The sequence below is a fragment of the Ruditapes philippinarum genome, unplaced genomic scaffold, assembly GCF_026571515.1.
Source record: "Ruditapes philippinarum isolate M1 unplaced genomic scaffold, ASM2657151v2 ctg6261_1_1_1_1, whole genome shotgun sequence".
Taxonomy (NCBI): Eukaryota; Metazoa; Mollusca; class Bivalvia; order Venerida; family Veneridae; genus Ruditapes; species Ruditapes philippinarum.
Genome location: NW_026857633.1, coordinates 32,102 through 42,205, shown reverse-complemented (window position 1 = coordinate 42,205; position 10,104 = coordinate 32,102).

Genomic DNA, 10,104 nt, shown 5'->3' with positions numbered 1-10,104 from the left:
TTTAAGCAAGTTTTATCATAATTTTCATAATAAACAATTTAGTAAACAATTGTAAAAAAAATTAGAGCTGTCATCGATAGAAATGGTATTGATGTATCGTTCAACTTGATATTTTTCTGTTGAACAGATAATGTTTTTACTGAAAGCAGTAGTTGATACTTAAAGTTTCTAATTATCAATATTTGTTTGTTTGTTTGTTTGGATTTTTACGGCACGTCAACACATAACTGGCCATATCGTGCCGAATGCTATAATAGGCTTAAAATATTATGTAAAACATTGTAAATGACAATAGAAATGAGCCAATTAGATCCTAGAATACAAGTTTATCTCTTTTAAATAATCAATTATGTTTTTTGATGGAATTGTATTAAAAAGTTCTTTGAGTGAATTTACAGAATAAAATCTATAACGGGCCTGTGAAAAATCATGACATTCAAGAAAAAAATGCTTGACAGTAAAATTTTCATTACAACCTACACAGAAAGGGGCATTGTCATTTGTGAGGAGATAAGAGTGGGTAATTTTAGTGTGTCCAATTCGGCTCAATATTAAGAGGACATTTTTTCGTTTGTGTGAAATATGGAATACATTTTCACGAAACATGATAAAATGCCACATATTTTCACGAGCCGGGACGGCGAGTGAAAATATGTGGCATTTTATCATGTTGAGTGAAAATATATACACTATTTCACGAAAAAAGAAAAAATAACCTTTTTATTTATTTTCATTATCAAAGAAAAATGGTTATGAACCCCATTGCTTGCTATGCAACTGCAATTGTATAGCGCGCAGTAATATAGTAATGCGCCTTGTTTTGCACGCGATATTTGGCGCTACATTGTGACGTCACGTAAACAACTCTTTAAAAGTCTGCACAGCGTTAATTACTGAATTAAAGATAATGGTGCTCGGATTAATTTTCTTAGTTAGACAATTTTCTATCATTCTAGATAGTTTTCAAAGCAAAATGCAACAAAAAGTTGTCTTGTATTTTTCAGATTTTTCAAACAAAATGGCGAAAGAAGTCCCTTAAAATAAATATGAGTTTTGACTCCGCTCACTTTCATATTTATATTTCATATTTATTTTTAAAAAATATGAAATATATTTGACTGATATAGCACCATATTTTACGGGTAAAATTAAATAAATCTGTGTATTATCAATGTTATTTTCATCTTAAATTTGCTTTCCACCAAATCAATGACAGCTCTTATATTACTTGAATCTTTGAAAAATATCAACAAAATCTGAATACTAAAATTTCCTAGCTATCTTGTTTTTTGTCAAATTAAAAATAAACATTTTCTTTAATTTAAAGTAGATTTATATCTAAAATTTGTAATTTTATTAATAATTTTGCTTTTTAATAATGCATAGTGAAATATTTTAATGCAGTTACAATACTTTTGCATCAAATAATATTCAACTTATCTGTAAAAACATTGGCGCAAAAGCTCATGTAAGTGTACTTTCTCAACAAATTCTGAAGCTGCACTTACGTTTTTTTTATTTCTATGCCAAAAAAAGTCATTGTTTATCACAATTCAGCTTCTAAACTTCAGAGACTGGTGAAACTTTGCATTTCTAACCAAATAATCACAAAAAGTGATTTTCTCAAAAAATGTCAGTTACATGACTTTTTGCCCCAAGGTTTCTATATGAAATAACCATAGATATATGGTGTGTTGCGAACAAGATTCGGGATATATATATATATATATATATAATATATATATATATATATATATATATATATATATATATATATATATATATATATATATATATAGATGGTGTTGGTGTCCGCTCTGAAACTTCTGTATGCATGAACGGATTTTAATGTTCTTTTCCATATGAAATAAGCATAGATATATTGTGTGTTGCGAACATGACTCGGGTTTCTACGAGTTAGGTCAAGGTCACTATTTGGCTTCAAATTTCGTCATTTCATTTTTTTATTTTATAAAAATATAGAAGATGGTGGTTGCGCCCTCTCTGAAACTACGGTATTCATGAAATTATTGTAATTATTCTTTCACATATGAAATAACCATAGATGTATGGTATGTGGCGAACAAAAGTCGGTTTCTACGACTTAGTTCAGGGTCACTATGGGGGTTCAAACTTTCTCATTTTTTATGTTATATAAATATAGAAGATGGTGGAAATGTCGGCTCTGAAACTTCAGTATGCATGAAAGGATTTTAATTTTTCTTTCACATATGAATTAACCATAGATGTATGGTGTGTCGCAAACAAGACTCAGGTTTCTACGACTCAGTGCAACGTCACTGTGGGATCTTTCTCATTTTTTATATAAATATAAAGATATATATGGTGGTGGTCGTGTCCGCTCTGAAACTTTAGTATACATGGAAGGATTTTAACCTTTCCTTCATTATATGAAATATGCAAAGATTCTATAGTGTGTCGCACACAAGACTCGGGTTCCTACGACTAAGGCCAATGTCACTGTTGGGGTATTCATCTTTTATGTTATATAAATATAGATGGTGGTGGTCGTGTCCGCTCTGAAACTTCAGTATGCATGAAATAATTCTAATTGTCTTTCACATATGAAATAACTATTGATATAACTATTGAGACTGGGGTTTCTACGAGTTAGGTCAAAGTCACTGTGGGGTTCAAACTTTGTCAACTTTGATGGTAATATACATATAGTCAGAGATGGTCGTGTCTGCTCTGAAACTAATATGCATAATAATGAGAAGGTCAATTTAACAAAAATCATTTACATTCAGTATAAGAAGAATTAAGACATAAAAAAACAATAACGTGTCATTTTATCGTTTGTTTTCTGTCCTACAAATGACCTTATTTTCAATTTTTGATTGAAAACATTTGTTACGGTAGAACATTGTTCTTTAAATTTGCAGTTTGTGTCAATGAGTTTAAAAAGTGCTACTTTTTAAGAGTAATGCATCGTGAAACGTGGTTGAACACTTCAACAACTTGTAAAGATTCCGGGTTGCTATTGGTCAATATAAAATCAGTTTCAGAACAGCAGTTTCTGCGTGCCTTACTGCTGGAACGGCACATAAAAGCTGTTCTGGAACAGAACATCGTAGAAAGTGCAATTCCTTCTATGGCTTCCTCCTTTATAGGTAAGTATCAAACAGAAACATTGATTATTCAATTAAGCCATAATATCAATGGTTTTGTTTAAATAAAAACTGTACAGTTCAAGCGTTTAAGATAACGTTGTGAGCATAGGTAACACATCATGTATAAGAAATGTATGAGATTTTATATATTAGACATCTTGTTTAAAATTCAGTTGTATATTTGTCTTGATATTAAATCAAAAGTAATATTTTATATCCAAATTATTTCTACATTCGTTATTGCGTGATAAGATTATCTAAACTTGAATCTATTAATCTCTTTCAAATATCTTGACAGATTACTAATATAAAACTTCATAGCAATACCTGGTGATTATTGAATTGTCAATAGCAATTATAGGTAAAACTTATTAAAAAAAACATTTGTTATTGTATTGTAATTTTTCCAGTATTCATATGCCGCTTTTCATGGAATGGCACTAACGTGTCACATTGAAGGTTCCATGATAACCGCCATATGAACACATCTGCGGATGAATCAAAATTCTAAATTTTACCAGTTCATGTTAAATGTTGAATTCTGCTTAAGCCGGTGCTAGGGGGTGTGGACGGTAGTTTACACTTGACAGTACCGTCCATGAACAGACTCAATCTAACCGAGCCTGCAACATTTTTTTAATTTTGCCGTGTTGGGCTTTTTTTAGGGATTCTTATTTCTCTCTATTCTATAAGTGTCAGTGTTACAGATAAATACAAATAAAGATTACCGTATAAATATCCCTTTCCTTAAATTAGTTTTTGTTTTAAATAGCCACCGGAAAGTCTTTGCACTAAAGTGGCAAACTTCACTACCATTTATACTTGCCCTAAACACTTAAAAATCATTTCATCTGATATATTAAGGTTAATTATAAATAATTGTTCCATTTTATGCTATTTTAATTTTTTTTATTATAAAAATTTTACTTTAAAAAATTTGTCCGGGCGGAATTTGGTGTATTCCGCTCGGAATTATGCTGTCCGGGCGAAATTACTTAAATTCCAATTGGAGTTTTTCTAACATTTTCATATATTCCAACGGGAATTTTAATTTTTTTTCTGAGATTTTTCTTTGAATTATTTCCAGACAAGATCAAAAGTATATTACAATTCTAAACAACAGAAATCTTTATAGATTTTAAATAGTGAAAATATTGCAATTCTTCATGAAATGAGCATAACTTGGTGAAAACATTCATCATTACGCTACAGCGACGTATAAATGAAACTGTTGCTTAGAATTAATGTACTGAAATGTTTGCATGAAGTTACAAATAAGACTGTTACTTTTCACAAGTTAGGGATATCTGCTATCAAACGCAAAAATCATTTTTCAGGTGCAGATCACACGGAAATTTAGGATAGCGATCAGATAATTTCGAAAATGCTTCTCTTTCATGGAGCAAATTTTAAAACAATTCATTGCACTTGTACATTATCGTTTTATTGTAGTCTGTTTTAATTAAGTAAACATTAAATATGCTTAAATAAGTATAATTATGTTCACAGGTTTGTATGTAAAGCCTGATAGAAATGCTGGACATGGTTTAATGGAGTATTGGACAGACAGAACACCGCTTACTTTTTCTGCATGGTAAATGTTTACTCAATCAAATACACACGAACGAACGAACATTATTTTACATCATTGTTGTTCATTTTAATTTCTTGTATAATTATAATAGTGCAAAAACATGTTAATTTACTGTTTAAGTATATCACATGTGACTTACATTTCATAATAATACAATTCATTCAACTTATAGTTCTGTATTTAATAAAGCATTAAAAATAAAATGGGAAGTATTATTTACAAATGCACACAGACGCGCATACGCGCGCACACACATTGGTTTAACAGACTATTTAGTACATGTTATAGTGCTTAACAGTTTTGTAGCAAAATATTTTCTTTCTCTAATATCAATAATGCATATAACAAAAAGTTAAGATAACTTAAATTCTTATTTGAGTGATAGCCTTGATAGATTCTGTCAACTCAACATTTTCTATACATTTGTGCAGGTTATCTTAAACCTCAGTCACACTAGAGATTACGATTACTTGCGACCACCGGCGACTTGTAAAACTGACGATCATCAGCGATTGTCTGCGACCAAAACCATTTTTGCACAAATAAATTTACTTTTGCTAGTATCGTAAGACAAGTCATCATTGACAATCGCACGACAGGTCATAAGTAAGCGTACGATGGTCTCAAGATTGCCTGGGATTACTTACGACTACCCGTGACATAACATGCGATCACCTACAACTTGTCGTACGACCATCACACGATTACTAAAGACTACTTAAGATTATCAGTGACTAGTGGCAATTTGTAAAGACTGTCGTAAGATTGTCGCACTTCCGAACGACCATCGTGCGACAGCCTTAAGACCTTATAAGATCACTAGCGACCTGTTTGATCGCAAGGAGGTTTTTGTGCAAGCTCAAAAACCTCTCTACGACTGAAATTGGTCGTGGGACCTAAATAAGATAACCTGCGACTGTCAAAGATCACCGATGACCGTCGTAAGACGTTTTAATTGTTTGTTTGTTTGTTTAATTTTACGCCTTTTTCCAACAGTATTTCAGTCATATAGGCGGGTAGTTTCCTAACCATCGTTCCTGGAGAGTTACACCAGTACTAGACTACCTTCCTCCGCGCTAAACTACCAAAGCATCTCCCGGGGATCGAACCCACGCCAGAGAGGTACCTGAATTAGAAGTCATCGACTCTAACCCCTCGACCACGGAGGCGGTTAAGACGTTTTAAAGATTTCCGCGACCAGAGGTCACTGGTGATCGTAAACTGGTCTTCACTGGTCGTAAGCTCTAATGTGACTGGGGCTTTAATTTCGTTGCTGTTTCAAACACATATGCATGTTGAAAATCAAATTGATAAACTTGTCATCTTTTACACTTAAATATTGCACATTTTTGAACTTTTTTAGGAGATAATGTCATGTTAACCCTTTATATTAAATGTTTCCTTTTCGTATAGTACAAAGTTATGCATTATACGAGACATGTGTTTCAACATTTTAGGGATAAAGGGGAGCCTAAAGGAATATTAAATGAACGAATAGCTGCAATGTCTTTATTTCCACTCGGAAACGAAAGCCCTTGGAAAACTAGTTCCTTCTTACATAATTCTATTCAACCACTTCATGTGTTTGCATGTGAGGAGAAATTAGGACCTGATAAAATAGGTATAACACAATTGTACTTTTTACAAGGAATATATATTTTTATGCCACCGCAGCATTTGCGATGCGGTGGCATATATCGATTCACCTGTGTGTGTTTGTGTATGTGTGTGTGTTTGTTTGTGTGTGTGTGTGTTATATAGATTATATAGTGAACTTAAAAAATCCTCTTGTGATAAACCACTAGTCTAATTTCAACCAAACTTGTCAGAATTGATCCTTGGGTGAAGGGCTTCCAAAGTTGTTCAAAGAATTTCAAACATGCAGAAATCTGGTTGCCATGGCAACCAAAAGGAATTTTAAGAATGAATTTAAAAAATCTTCTTGTAAAGACCCAAAAGGCCTAGAGCTTAGATATTTTGCATAAGGCATTGTCTGGTAGACCTCTACCAAGATTGTTCAAATTATAGCCCTTGGGTCAAAATCGACCCCGCCCCGGGAGTCATTGATTTTCACTATATGTACGTATAGTAAAAACTTAAAATACCTTCTTGTAAAGACCCAAAAGGCATAGAGCTTAGATATTTTGCATAAGGCATTGTCTCGTAGATCCTTACTAAGATTGTTCAAATTATAGCCCTGGGGTCAAATCGACCCCGCCCCGGGGGTCATTGATTTTCACTATATGTACATAAAGTAAAAACTTAAAATACCTTCTTGTAAAGACCCAAAAGGCCTAGAGCTTAGATATTTTGCATAAGGCATTGCCTAGTAGACCTCTACCCAGATTGTTCAAATTATAGCCCTGGGGTCATTGGATTTCCTTATATGTATATAATAAAAACCTATAATAGTTAAAACTTAAAAAAAAATCTTCTAGCACTTGACAAAGGCTAGAGTTAAGATATTTTGCATGAAACATTTTGTAGTGAACCTCTAGCAAGATTGTACAAATTATAGCCCTGGGGTCAAAATTGGCCCCACCTCCAGGGGTCATTGATTTTCACTATGTACATAATTTATACTAAAAAATTAAAAAATCTTGTCTGAAGGCACAAGGCTTAGATCTTTGATATTTGGTTTGTAATATCATCTATTGGTCCTCTACTAAAGTTGCTTTAATTATGCCCCCTAGTGTTAAAATTGACCTACCCCAGAGGCGATAGTTATCCTTATATGTATAAAGTAAAAACTTGAAAAATCAAGATTGTTTTGAACTGAACCCTTGGGTCAAAGGTTTGCCTTGCCAAAGGGGACAGTGACCTACTTTCTTGTCCTTTGATTTACAGCAATGAAATTTTGACCATGTGCACATTTTTAGTTGTAAAATTGAACTTTGATATCAGGCGACCTAGATTTTGATGATGTGACCTACTTTCTTGTCCTTTGATGTACAACTATGAAATTTGAATAATGTGCACAGATTAAGATGTAAAGTGAACTTTGATATCAGCTGACCTAGTTTTTGACAAAGTGTCTTACTGTGTTGTCCTTTGATGTAGTCATGAAATTTAGGCTGTGTGAAATATGACCTTCACCACCAAATTCACTAGACTCAACTGCATTGATATATTCCTACCCTGATATTTTATTGAGTTAAAAATTCAACCACTAATTTGATAGTAAGAATTAGATAGGACACAGGGATCTATGCATTATGACAATCTTCAATTGTATCGAAACAAAAAAATCTGTTCGTACACTACTATTTAGTGTTGTATTAATGCGGTGGCATAGCATTTTTCTCAAATGCAATCTTGTTTCTTTTATTTTATTTTAATAAAGGTTTGTTAAAATTAACGTTTAATTTTGTGGAAAGAGTACAAAAAAGATTTTTGATTGTGATCTTTTAAAATTCTATAATTTTCTTTGTCATCAACTTCCAGTTTGTGTGTTTTTGGTTTGGGTTGATGAAACAATTTGGTATGTTGATAACGGGTGTCAATTATAATTTGAAATACTTACTTGCATTATATCATGAACCATGCCGTCGCTTGCACCCTTCCTATCTCAGTGGAGTTTCGCTACTTGACTTTACAATGTAGTTATTACATAAATATAATGCTGCCATCAAACGCACCATTGTTTGTAGTATATGCCACTAACAGTGTCTTGCAATCATGTCAATTATCAATGACTAGTCTGCTTGGTTTAGTATACTTTATAATAATGTGTATTTTAAAGCATTTAAAATAAGTATTGTGAAGTGATAAAGGTTACCATTCATTTTAAAAGGTTTGTTGTTGCTGTCTTTTTCTTTATTTTTTTTATTTTTTTGTAGGAACAGGGGGGGGGGGGGGGCAGATGTTTTCATATCCCGTGAATATGATACATTTCCGTTTTGTTTGCTTGTTTTTATTTGATTTTTTTGTTGTTGTTGTTGTTGTTGTTTTTGCGTTTTTGTTTGCATTGTGTACATATATTTTTATATTTACACAGATAATCCGAAAATAAAATATCAAGTGTATCAGTCGTTGTCCGACTCGCATACATTGTTTAAATGTGGAGGTGGTGAATACATTTCACAGATGTCGCTTTGTAATGGGGTAAAAGAGTGTTCTGATGCTTCCGATGAAAACAACTGTACTTCTCGTGAGTAATTTTAAACTTTAAAATTATAAAAATATTAAATTTATGATAACTAGGTTTTACTTGGCTAAGCATATGACAATAACGTAGATCATTTTCATTTGGTTTAATAGTTCTCAACTACTCATATAGTTCTCAATATAGAGTAAATAAGTGTTTAATGAATACAAATCTTCAGTCATATATGCAGTAAACATCATTTTTGTAAAATACTGTCTTGCTTTCGAAATTGAGTTGAAAATGAACACTTCACTAGTGACTACCAAGCTTTCATAATGTAAAGTTGTTTCTCTATTAAGTTAAACGTTATGCTATCTTATTAATAGAACGGTTCGTTCTCATTTAGGATTTGATACACGATACACGATACAAGAGCGACAAATTTCTTTTACAATTCACAATACAAACTAACTTGTAGACAAATACCTATTTAGTCATATTTGCTAACTCGATTTCGAATACTGACTTCACCACTTTTAATGACAAATATGTTTATTTCAATTATCTTTTTAAAGGTCCAAACAACTGTAATGATGACGAGTTTAAGTGTAATGATGGTCGGTGTATTCATATAAGTAAATTTTGCAACTTCGAAGTCGACTGTGACGATGCTGAAGATGAGGAATGTGGTACAAATCATTAAAGTTGTTTAAAAAAAATCCCATTTACAATCCATCATTTAGGAATCTACTTTAAAACGCTTGAATTAGTTTAAACAACATGATGTTTATGTAATGTATATATCTACATATCTATAGATATGTTAATCTGTTTGTATTATATTATATCAGACAAGTAAGTCTTTGAATATAATAAAGATCGTAAACAGACAAAGCATTTTATGATAACTTACATATTAAGATATTTCGTAAGTAGTAAAAACACATTGTTACAATATTGTTTTCTTTTCGTTTATCATTAAAGAGAAATATGTTAACTTGTTTTTACAGAGGTTGGACCTTGCAGACAGTCTGAATATGAATTTACATGTTCAAATGGACAATGCATTCTCCGAGAACATGCTTGTGATGGAAATGACGATTGTAAAGACGGGAGCGATGAGCGAGATTGCGGTAAGGATTCTTGAAATTTTGCAAAATTGATACTCATTGAAAGTAGCAGAATAATTGTTTGTCTGACTTAATATTTATATTTTAAACATTGATTTTAAGATAATGGAGTATACCTTAATTGCAAAAGTAATCAGATAGATACGTTTCACGAAATAC